Raw genomic sequence first — 12,878 nt, forward strand, 5'->3', positions numbered from 1 at the left:
AAACTGGGGTAAAGACGCATAGTGAAACTGGATCTAAGGACCCAGAGTGAAACTGGGGTAAGGAACCAGAATGAACTGGGGTAAGGAACCAGAGTGAAACTGGGGTAAGGAACGAGAGTGAAACTCGGGTGAGGAACCAGAGCGAAACTGGGGTAAGGACCCAGAGAGAAACTGGGGTAAGGACCCAGAGCGAAACTGGGGTAAGGACCCATAGTGAAACTGGATCTAAGGACCCAGAGTGAAACTGGGGTAAGGAACCAGAATGAAACTGGGGTAAGGAACCAGAATGAACTGGGGTAAGGAACCAGAGTGAAACTGGGGTAAGGAACGAGAGTGAAACTGGGGTGAGGAACCAGAGCGAAACTGGGGTAAGGACCCAGAGAGAAACTGGAGTAAGGACCCATAGTGAAACTGGATCTAAGGACCCAGAGTGAAACTGGGGTAAGGACCCAGAGTGAAACTGGGGTAAGGAACCAGAATGAAACTGGGGTAAGGAATCAGAGTGAAACTGGGGTAAGGAACGAGATTGAAACTGGGGTAAGGACCCAGAGCGAAACTGGGGTAAGGACCCAGAGAGAAACTGGGGTAAGGACCCATAGTGAAACTGGATCTAAGGACCCAGAGTGAAACTGGGGTAAGGAACCAGAATGAAACTGGGGTAAGGAATCAGAGTGAAACTGGGGTAAGGAACCAGAGTGAAACTAGTGTGAGGAACCAGAGTGAAACTGGCGTAAGGAACCAGTGTGAAACTGACATAAGGAACCAGAGTGAAACTGGGTTATGGAACCAGAGTCAAACTGGTGCTAAGGACCCAGAGTCAAACTGAGGCTAAGGACTCAGAGTGAAACTGGGGCTAAGGAACCAGAGTGAAACTGAGGATAAGCAAAGAGTAAAAACTGGGGTGAGGACCCAGAGGGAATCTGGGGCTAAGGATCCAGAGTGAAACTGGTGCTAAGGATCCAGAGTGAAACTGGTGCTAAGGAACCAGAGTGAAACTGGGGCTAAGGAACCAGAGTGAAACTGGGGCTAAGGAACCAGAGTGAAACTGAGGATAAGCAAAGAGTAAAAACTGGGGTGAGGACCCAGAGGGAATCTGGGGCTAAGGATCCAGAGTGAAACTGGTGCTAAGGAACCAGAGTGAAACTGGGGCTAAGGAACCAGAGTGAAACTGGGGTAACGAACCAGAGTGAAACTGGGTGTAAGGAACCAGAGTGAAACTGGGGCTAAGGAACCAGAGCAAACCTGGTGGTAAGGAACCAGAGTGAAACTCAGGGTAAGGAACCAGACTGAAACTGGGGTAAGGAACCAGAGTGAAACGGGCGAATGAACCAGAGTGAAATTGGGGCTAAGGAACCAGAGTGAAACTAAGCGAAAGGAACCAGAGAGAAACTGAGCGTAAGAACCCAGAGTGAAACTGGGGCTAAGGAACCAGAGTGAAACTGGGTCTAAGGACCCAGAGTGAAAGTGGGGCTAAGGGCCCAGAGTGAAACTGGGGTAAGGAACCAGAATGAAACTGGGGCAAAGGAACCAGAGTGAAACTGGAGCTAAGGAACCAGAGTGAAACTGGGGTAAGGAACCAGAGAGAAACTGGGGTGAAGACGCTTAGTAAAACTGGATCTAAGGACCCAGAGTGAAACTGGGGTAAAGAACCAGAATGAACTGGGGTAAGGAACCAGAGTGAAATTGGGGTAAGGAACCAGAGTGAAACTAGGGTGAGGAACCAGAGTGAAACTGGGGTAAGGAAAGAGAGTGAAACTGGGGTAAGGACCCAGAGCGAAACTGGGGTAAGGACCCAGAGAGAAACTGGGGTAAGGACCCATAGTGAAACTGGATCTAAGGACCCAGAGTGAAACTGGGGTAAGGAACCAGAATGAAACTGGGGTAAGGAACCAGAGTGAAACTGGGGTAAGGAACCAGAGTGAAACTAGGGTGAGGAACCAGAGTGAAACTGGGGTAAGGACCCAGTGTGAAACTGACATAAGGAACCAGAGTGAAACTGGGGTAAGGACCCAGAGTGAAACTGGGTTACGGAACCAGAGTCAAACTGAGGCTAAGGAACCAGAGTGAAACTGAGCAAAAGGAACTAGAGAGAAACTGAGGGTGAGGATCCAGAGTGAAACTGGGGTTAAGAATCTAGAGGGAAACGGGATAAGGACCCAGAGCGAACAGGGGCATTGGAACCAGAGTGAAACTGGGATAAGCAACCAGAGTGATACTGGGGTAAGTACCCAGATTGAAACTGGTGCTAAGGACCCAGAGTCAAACTGAGGCTAAGGACTCAGAGTGAAACTGGGGCTAAGGAACCAGAGTGAAACTGAGGGTTAGGACCCAGAGTGAAACTGAGGGTTAGGACCCAGAGTGAAACTGAGGCTAAGGACTCAGAGTGAAACTGGGGCTAAGGAACCAGAGTGAAACTGAGGATAAGCAAAGAGTAAAAACTGGTGTGAGGACCCAGAGGGAAACTGGGGCTAAGGACCCAGAGTGAAACTGGGGCAAAGGAACCAGAGTGAAACTGAGGGTTAGGACCCAGAGTGAAAGTGAGGGTTAGGACCCAGAGTGAAACGGGGGTAAGGAACCAAAATGAAACTGGGGCTAAGGAACCAGAGTAAAACTGCGGTAAGGAACCAGAGTGAAACTGGGGTAAGTACCCAGAGTGAAACTGGGGTTAAGGACCCAGAGTGAAACTGTGGTAAGGACCAAAGTGAAACTAGGGTGAGTAACCAGAGTGAAACTGGGGTAAGGACCAAAGTGAAACTGGGGTAAGGAACCTGAGTGAAACTGGGTGAAGGATCCAGAGTGAAACTGGGGTAAGCACCCAGAGTGATACTGGAGTAAGGAACCAGAGTGAAACTGGGTGAAGGAACCAGAGTGAAACTGGGGTAAGGAACCAGAGTGAAACTGGGTGAAGGAACCAGAGTGAAACTGGGGTAGGAACCAGAATGAAACTGGGGTAATGACTAAAGTGAAACTGCGGTAAGGAACTAGAGTGAAACGGGGGTAAGGAACCAGAGTGAAACTGGGTGAAGGAACCAGAATGAATCTGGGTCTAAGGACCCAGAGTGAAAGTGGGGCTAAGGGCCCAGAGTGAAACTGGGGTAAGGAACCAGAATGAAACTGGGGCTAAGGAACCAGAGTGAAACTGGGGCTAAGGAACCAGAGTGAAACTGGGGTAAGGAACCAGAGAGAAACTGCGGTAAAGACGCATAGTGAAACTGGATCTAAGGACCCAGAGTGAAACTGGGGTAAGGAACCAGAATGAACTGGGGTAAGGAACCAGAGTGAAACTGGGGTAAGGAACCTGAGTGAAACTAAGGTGAGGAACCAGGGTGAAACTGGGGTAAGGACCCAGAGCGAAACTGGGGTAAGGACCCAGAGAGAAACAGGGGTAAGGACCCATAGTGAAACTGGATCTAAGGACCCAGAGTGAAACAGGGGTAAGGAACCAGAATGAAACTGGGGTAAGGAACCAGAGTGAAACTGGGGTAAGGAACCAGAGTGAATCTAGGGTGAGGAACCAGAGTGAAACTGGGGTAAGGAACCAGTGTGAAACTGACATAAGGAACCAGAGTGAAACTGGGTTACGGAACCAGAGTGAAACTGGGGCTAAGGAACCAGAGTGAAACTGAGCAAAAGGAACTAGAGAGAAACTGAGGGTGAGGACCCAGAGTGAAACTGGGGGTAAGAATCTAGAGGGAAACGGGGTAAGGACCCAGAGCGAACAGGGGCATTGGAACCAGACTGAAACTGGGATAAGCAACCAGAGTGATACTGGGGTAAGTACCCAGATTGAAACTGGTGCTCAGGACCCAGAGTCAAACTGAGGCTAAGGACTCAGAGTGAAACTGGGGCTAAGGAACCAGAGTGAAACTGAGGATAAGCAAAGAGTAAAAACTGGGGTGAGGACCCAGAAGGAATCTGGGGCTAAGGATCCAGAGTGAAACTGGTGCTAAGGAACCAGAGTGAAACTGGTGCTAAGGAACCAGAGTGAAACTGAGCAAAAGGAACCAGAGTGAAACTGAGGCTAAGGAACCAGAGTGAAACTGGGGTAATGAACCAGAGTGAAACTGGGTGTAAGGAACCAGAGTGAAACTGGGGTAACGAATCAGAGTGAAACTGGGGCTAAGGAACCAGAGCAAACCTGGTGGCAAGGAACCAGAGTGAAACTCAGGGTAAGGAACCAGACTGAAACTGGGGTAAGGAACCAGAGTGAAACGGGCTAATGAACCAGAGTGAAATTGGGGCTAAGGAACCAGAGTGAAACTAAGCGAAAGAACCAGAGAGAAACTGAGCGTAAGAACCCAGAGTGAAACTGGGGCTAAGGAACCAGAGTGAAACTGGGTCTAAGGACCCAGAGTGAAAGTGGGGCTATGGGCCCAGAGTGAAACTGGGGTAAGGAACCAGAATGAAACTGGGGCAAAGGAGCCAGAGTGAAACTGGGGCTATGGAACCATAGTGAAACTGGGGTAAGGAACCAGAGAGAAACTGGGGTGAAGACGCTGAGTAAAACTGGACCTAAGGACCCAGAGTGAAACTGGGGTAAGGAACCAGAATGAACTGGGGTAAGGAACCAGAGTGAAATTGGGGTAAGGAACCAGAGTGAAACTAGGGTGAGGAACCAGAGTGAAACTGGGGTAAGGAACGAGAGCGAAACTGGGGTAAGGACCCAGAGCGAAACTGGGGTAAGGACCCATAGTGAAACTGGATCTAAGGACCCAGAGTGAAACTGGGGTAAGGAACCAGAATGAAACTGGTGTAAGGAACCAGAGTGAAACTGGGGTAAGGAACCAGAGTGAAACTGGGTGAAGGAACCAGAGTGAAACTGGGTGAAGGAACCAGAGTGAAACTGGGGTAGGAGCCAGAGTGAAACTGGGGTAATGACGAAAGTGAAACTGCGGTAAGGAACTAGAGTGAAACTGGGTGAAGGAACCAGAGTGAAACTGGGTGAAGGAACCAGAGTGAAACTGGGTGAAGGAACCAGAGTGAAACTGGGGTAAGGAACCAGAGTGAAACTGGGTGAAGGAACCAGAGTGAAACTGGGGTAAGGAACCAGAGTGAAACTGGGTGAAGGAACCAGAGTGAAACTGGTGTAAGGGATCAGAGTGAAACTGGGGTAAGGAACCAGAGTGAAACTGGGGAAAGGCACCAGAGTGAAAATGGGGTAATGACCCAGAATAAAACTGAGGCAAAGGACCCAGAGTGAAACTGGGGCAAAGGAACCAGAGTGAAACTGGGGCAAAGGAACCAGAGTGAAACTGGGGCTAAGGACCCAGAGTGAAACTGGTGCTAAGGAACCAGAGTGAAACTGGGGTAAGGAACCAGAGTGAAACTGGGGCTAAGGAACCAGAGTGAAACTGGGGCTAAGGAACCAGAGTGAAACTGGGGTTAAGGATCCAGAGTGAAACTGGTGCTAAGGAACCAGAGTGAAACTGGTGCTAAGGAACCAGAGTGAAACTGAGCGAAAGGAACCAGAGTGAAACTGGGGCTAAGGAACCAGAGTGAAACTGGGGTAACGAACCAGAGTGAAACTGGGTGTAAGGAACCAGAGTGAAACTGGGGTAACGAACCAGAGTGAAACTGGGGCTAAGGAACCAGAGCAAACCTGAGGGTAAGGAACCAGAGTGAAACTCAGGGTAAGGAATCAGACTGAAACTGGGGTAAGGAACCAGAGAGAAACTGGGGTAAAGACGCATAGTGAAACTGGATCTAAGGACCCAGAGTGAAACTGGGGTAAGGAACCAGAATGAACTGGGGTAAGGAACCAGAGTGAAACTAGGGTAAGGAACCTGAGTGAAACTAGGGTGAGGAACCAGGGTGAAACTGGGGTAAGGAACGAGAGTGAAACTGGGGTAAGGACCCAGAGCGAAACTGGGGTAAGGACCCAGAGAGAAACTGGGGTAAGGAACCAGAGTGAAACTGGGTGAAGGAACCAGAGTGAAACTGGGGTAGGAACCAGAGTGAAACTGGGGTAATGACCAAAGTGAAACTGGGGTAAGGAACCAGAGCAAACCTGGGGGTAAGGAACCAAAGTGAAACTCAGGGTAAGGAACCAGACTGAAACTGGGGTCAGGAACCAGAGTGAAACGGGCTAATGAACCAGAGTGAAATTGGGGCTAAGGAACCAGAGTGAAACTAAGCGAAAGGAACCAGAGAGAAACTGAGCGTAAGAACCCAGTGTGAAACTGGGGCTAACGAACCAGAGTGAAACTGGGTCTAAGGACCCAGAGTGAAAGTGGGTCTAAGGGCCCAGAGTGAAACTGGGGTAAGGAACCAGAATGAAACTGGGGCTAAGGAACCAGAGTGAAACTGAGCGAAAGGAACCAGAGTGAAACTGGGGCTAAGGAACCTGAGTGAAACTGGGTGTAAGGAACCAGAGTGAAACTGGGGTAACGAACCAGAGTGAAACTGGGTGTAAGGAACCAGAGTGAAACTGCGGTAACGAACCAGAGTGAAACTGGGGCTAAGGAACCAGAGCAAACCTGGGGGTAAGGAACCAAAGTGAAACTCAGGGTAAGGTACCAGACTGAAACTGGGGTCAGGAACCAGAGTGAAACGGGCTAATGAACCAGAGTGAAATAGGGGCTAAGGAACCAGAGTGAAACTAAGCGAAAGGAACCAGAGAGAAACTGAGCGTAAGAACCCAGTGTGAAACTGGGGTAAGGAACCAGAATGAAACTGGGGTAAGGAACCAGAGTGAAACTGGGGTAAGGAACCAGAGTGAAACTAGGGTGAGGAACCAGTGTGAAACTGGTGTTAAGGAACCAGAGTGAAACTGGGGCTGAGGAACCAGAGTGAAACTGGGGTTAAGGATCCAGAGTGAAACTGGTGCTAAGGAACCAGAGTGAAACTGGATCTAAGGAACCAGAGTGAAACTGAGCAAAAGGAACTAGAGAGAAACTGAGGGTGAGGATCCAGAGTGAAACTGGGGTTAAGAATCTAGAGGGAAATGGGATAAGGACCCAGAGCGAACAGGGGCATTGGAACCAGACTGAAACTGGGATAAGCAACCAGAGTGATACTGGGGTAAATACCCAGATTGAAACTGGTGCTAAGGACCCAGAGTCAAACTGAGGCTAAGGACTCAGAGTGAAAGTGGGGCTAAGGGCCCAGAGTGAAAGTGGGGCTAAGGGCCCAGAGTGAAACTGGGGTAAGGAACCAGAATGAAACTGGGGCTAAGGAACCAGAGTGAAACTGGGGCTAAGGAACCAGAGTGAAACTGGGGTAAGGAACCAGAGAGAAACTGGGGTAAAGACGCATAGTGAAACTGGATCTAAGGACCCAGAGTGAAACTGGGGTAAGGAACCAGAATGAACTGGGGTAAGGAACCAGAGTGAAACTAGGGTAAGGAACCTAAGTGAAACTAGGGTGAGGAACCAGGGTGAAACTGGGGTAAGGAACGAGAGTGAAACTGGGGTAAGGACCCAGAGCGAAACTGGGGTAAGGACCCAGAGAGAAACTGGGGTAAGGACCCATAGTGAAACTGGATCTAAGGACCCAGAGTGAAACTGGGGTATGGAACCAGAATGAAACTGGGGTAAGGAACCAGAGTGAAACTGGGGTAAGGAACCAGAGTGAAACTAGGGTGAGGAACCAGAGTGAAACTGGTGTAAGGAACCAGTGTGAAACTGACATAAGGAACCAGAGTGAAGCTGGGTTACGGAACCAGAGTCAAACTGGGGCTAAGGAACCAGAGTGAAACTGAGCAAAAGGAACTAGAGAGAAACTGAGGGTGAGGACCCAGAGTGAAACTAGGGGTAAGAATCTAGAGGGAAACGGGGTAAGGACCCAGAGCGAACAGGGGCATTGGAACCAGACTGAAACTGGGATAAGCAACCAGAGTGATACTGGGGTAAATACCCAGATTGAAACTGGTGCTAAGGACCCAGAGTCAAACTGAGGCTAAGGACTCAGAGTGAAACTGGGGCTAAGGAACCAGAGTGAAACTGAGGATAAGCAAAGAGTAAAAACTGCGGTGAGGACCCAGAGGGAATCTGGGGCTAAGGATCCAGAGTGAAACTGGTGCTAAGGAACCAGAGTGAAACTGGTGCTAAGGAACCAGAGTGAAACTGAGCAAAAGGAACCAGAGTGAAACTGGGGCTAAGGAACCAGAGTGAAACTGGGGTAACGAACCAGAGTGAAACTGGGTGTAAGGAACCAGAGTGAAACTGGGGTAACGAACCAGAGTGAAACTGGGGCTAAGGAACCAGAGCAAACCTGGTGGTAAGGAACCAGAGTGAAACTCAGGGTAAGGAACCAGACTGAAACTGGGGTAAGGAACCAGAGTGAAACGGGGGTAACGAACCAGAGTGAAACTGGGGCTAAGGAACCAGAGTGAAACTAAGCGAAAGGAACCAGAGAGAAACTGAGCGTAAGAAGCCAGAGTGAAACTGGGGCTAAGGAACCAGAGTGAAACTGGGGCTAAGGAACCAGAGTGAAACTGGGGTAACGAACCAGAGTGAAACTGGGTGTAAGGAACCAGAGTGAAACTGGGGTAACGAACCAGAGTGAAACTGGGGCTAAGGAACCAGAGTGAAACTAAGCGAAAGGAACCAGAGAGAAACTGAGCGTAAGAAGCCAGAGTGAAACTGGGGCTAAGGAACCAGAGTGAAACTGGGTCTAAGGACCCAGAGTGAAAGTGGGGCTAAGGGCCCAGAGTGAAACTGGGGTAAGGAACCAGAATGAAACTGGGGCAAAGGAACCAGAGTGAAACTGGGACTAAGGAACCAGAGTGAAACTGGGGTAAGGAACCAGAGAGAAACTGGGGTGAAGACGCTTAGTAAAACTGGATCTAAGGACCCAGAGTGAAACTGGGGTAAGGAACCAGAATGAACTGGGGTAAGGAACCAGAGTGAAACTGGGGTTAAGGACCCAGAGTGAAACTGAGGGTTAGGACCCAGAGTGAAAGTGAGGGTTAGGACCCAGAGTGAAACGGGGGTAAGGAACCAAAATGAAACTGGGGCTAAGGAACCAGAGTAAAACTGCGGTAAGGAACCAGAGTGAAACTGGGGTAAGTACCCAGAGTGAAACTGGGGTTAAGGACCCAGAGTGAAACTGTGGTAAGGACCAAAGTGAAACTAGGGTGAGTAACCAGAGTGAAACTGGGGTAAGGACCAAAGTGAAACTGGGGTAAGGAACCTGAGTGAAACTGGGTGAAGGATCCAGAGTGAAACTGGGGTAAGCACCCAGAGTGATACTGGAGTAAGGAACCAGAGTGAAACTGGGTGAAGGAACCAGAGTGAAACTGGGGTAAGGAACCAGAGTGAAACTGGGTGAAGGAACCAGAGTGAAACTGGGGTAGGAACCAGAATGAAACTGGGGTAATGACTAAAGTGAAACTGCGGTAAGGAACTAGAGTGAAACGGGGGTAAGGAACCAGAGTGAAACTGGGTGAAGGAACCAGAATGAATCTGGGTCTAAGGACCCAGAGTGAAAGTGGGGCTAAGGGCCCAGAGTGAAACTGGGGTAAGGAACCAGAATGAAACTGGGGCTAAGGAACCAGAGTGAAACTGGGGCTAAGGAACCAGAGTGAAACTGGGGTAAGGAACCAGAGAGAAACTGCGGTAAAGACGCATAGTGAAACTGGATCTAAGGACCCAGAGTGAAACTGGGGTAAGGAACCAGAATGAACTGGGGTAAGGAACCAGAGTGAAACTGGGGCTAAGGAACCAGAGTGAAACTGGGGTAAGGAACCAGAGAGAAACTGGGGTAAAGACGCATAGTGAAACTGGATCTAAGGACCCAGAGTGAAACTGGGGTAAGGAACCAGAATGAACTGGGGTAAGGAACCAGAGTGAAACTGGGGTAAGGAACCTGAGTGAAACTAGGGTGAGGAACCAGGGTGAAACTGGGGTACGGAACGAGAGTGAAACTGGGGTAAGGACCCAGAGCGAAACTGGGGTAAGGACCCAGAGAGAAACTGGGGTAAGGACCCATAGTGAAACTGGATCTAAGGACCCAGAGTGAAACTGGGGTAAGGAACCAGATTGAAACTGGGGTAAGGAACCAGAGTGAAACTGGGGTAAGGAACCAGAGTGAAACTAGGGTGAGGAACCAGAGTGAAACTGGGGTAAGGAACCAGTGAAACTGACATAACATAGAAACATAGAGATAGGAACAGGAGTAGGCCATTCGGCCCTTCGAGCCTGCTCCGCCATTCAATGAGATCATGGCTGATCTTCGTCTGAGATCATAGCTGATCTTACCAGTTCAATACCCCGCCCCGCCTTTTCTCCGTAACCCTTAATCCGCTTAGCCTTCAGAAATATATCCAATTCTCTCTTGAAAATATTTATTGAATTATCCTTCGCAGCCCTCTGTGGCAGGGAATTCTACAGGCTCACCACTCTTTGAGTGAAGAAATTCTTCCTCATCTCTGTTTTAAATGATTTGCCCGCTATTTTTAGACTGTGGCCCCTGGTTCTGTGCTCCCCGGCCATTGGAAACATTCTCTCTGAATTCAGCCTGTCCAGGCCTGCCATAATTTTATATGTTTCGATGAGATCCCCTCTCAATCTTCTAAACTCCAGTGAGTACAAGCCCAAACTATTTAATCTCTCTTCGTAGGTCATTCCCACCATTCCAGGTATCAGCCTGGTGAATCGCCGTTGCACCCTTTCCATGGCAAGAACATCCTTCCGCAGATGGGGCGACCAAAACTGTACACAATACTCCAGATGCGGTCTCACCAGCACCTTGTACAGCTGTAGTAAGGTATCCCTATTCCTATACTCGAACCCCCTTGATATGAAGGCCAACATACCATTTGCCTTCTTAATCGCCTGTTGCACCTGCATGCTCTCCTTCAGTGACTGGTGCACAAGAACACCCAGGTCCCTCTGCACTTCCCCATCTCCCAAACTATTGCCATTTAGATAATAATCTACCCTCCTGTTTTTACCCCCAAAGTGGATAACCTCGCATTTATCCACATTATAGTGCATCTGCCACGTATCCTCCCATTCCCCCAACCTGTCCAAATCACACTGTAGCCTCCTGACATCCTCATCAGAGCCCACCCCTCCTCCTAGTTTAGTGTCGTCAGCGAATTTGGAAATATTGCATCCAATTCCCTGATCCAGATCATTTATATATATTGTGAACAGCTGGGGTCCCAGGACAGATCCTTGCGGCACCCCGCTGGTCACTGCCTGCCACTCCGAAAATGAGCCGTTTATTCCAACTCTCTGTTTTCTATCCGCCAGCCAGTTCTCTATCCACGTTAATACTTTGCCCCCAATCCCATGAGCCTTAATTTTGCATGATAATCTTTTGTGTGGAACCTTATCGAAGGCTTTCTGGAAGTCAAGGTACACCACATCCACTGGCTCTCCCCCATCTATTTTACCAGTTACTTCCTCAAAAAATTCCAGCAGATTAGTCAAACACGATTTACCCTTTGTAAATCCATGTTGACTCTGTCCGATCCTTTCCCCATTTGTCAAGTGCTCCGCTATTTTATCCTTAATAATGGACTCTAGCATTTTGCCCACAACCGATGTAAGGCTTACTGGTCTATAATTCCCTGCTTTCTCTCTACCCCCCTTTTTAAATATTGGGGTAACATTAGCTACCCTCCAATCCACGGGTACTGTTCCCGAGTCAATGGAGTTCTGGAAGATGATCCTTAGAGCATCTGCTATCTCCAGGGCCACCTCCTTAAGTACCCTAGGATGTAGTTTATCAGGCCCCGGGGATTTGTCGGCCTTCAGTCCCCTCAACTTACCCAACACCATATCCCTAGAGATACTAATTTCTGTCAGCTCCTCCCTCTCATTAGTCCCTATGTTTGCCGATATTCCTGGGAGGTTATTTGTGTCCTCCTTTGTGAATACAGAACCAAAGTATGAGTTTAATTGGTCTGCCATTTCCTTGTTCTCCATTATATATTCTCCCGAATCGGACTGCAAGGGACCGACTTGGGATTTTACCAGTCTTTTCCTCCTGATATACCGATAAAAGCTTTTGCAGTCTGTCTTTATGTTTGCTGCAAGTTTACTTTCGTATTCTATTTTCCCCTTCCTGATTAATCCCTTTGTCCTCTTTTGCTGTATCTTGTACTGCCCCCAATCTTCCGGTCTGGTGCTTTTTTTTGCCAGTTGATATGCCCTTTTTTTTGATTTTATGCTGTCCCTAATTTCCCTCGTTATCCACGGTTGAGTCACCTTTTTAGGTTTATTTTTGTGCCAAACCGGTATAAACATGTTCTGGAATTCTTCCATTCTATCTTTGAATGCTTGCCATTGTCTATCCACTGTCAATCCCCCCAGAAACACCACCCAATCAATCTTACCCAATTCCCGTCTCATACCCTCGTAATTCCCTTTATTTAAGTTCTGGACCTTAGTCTCTGATTCAATTTCCTCACTCTCCATCTCGACTGAGAGCTCGATCATATTATGATCGCTCTGACCCAAGGGGCCTCGTACAAGAAGATTGCTGATAAGTCCCTTCTCATTGCACAATACCCAGTCTAAAATGGCCTGATCTCGAGTCGGCTCCTCGACATATTGGTCCAGATAACCGTCCCGAAAACATTCCAGGAATTCCTCCTCCTCAGAATTTTTACTAATTTGGGTAGTCCAATCAATATGTAAATTAAAGTCACCCATGATGACAGCTGTGCTCTTATCGCACGCTTCTCTAATTTCCCTTTTTATGCCTTCCCTCACCTCCATATTACTATTTGGAGGCCTATATATCACACCCACTAACGTTTTCCTCCCCTTGCTATTTCTCATTTCTACCCATACAGATTCCGTTTCATCCGAGTTAATATCCTTCCTTTCCATTGCATTAATCCCCTCCTTTACCAGCAATGCTACCCCACCTCCCCTACCTTTTTGCCGATCCTTCCTAAATATTGTATATCCCTGGATGTTAAG

The sequence above is a fragment of the Somniosus microcephalus genome, chromosome 6 (assembly GCF_052327205.1).
Source record: "Somniosus microcephalus isolate GS21.2 chromosome 6, FLI_Smic_1.0, whole genome shotgun sequence".
NCBI lineage: Eukaryota > Metazoa > Chordata > Chondrichthyes > Squaliformes > Somniosidae > Somniosus > Somniosus microcephalus.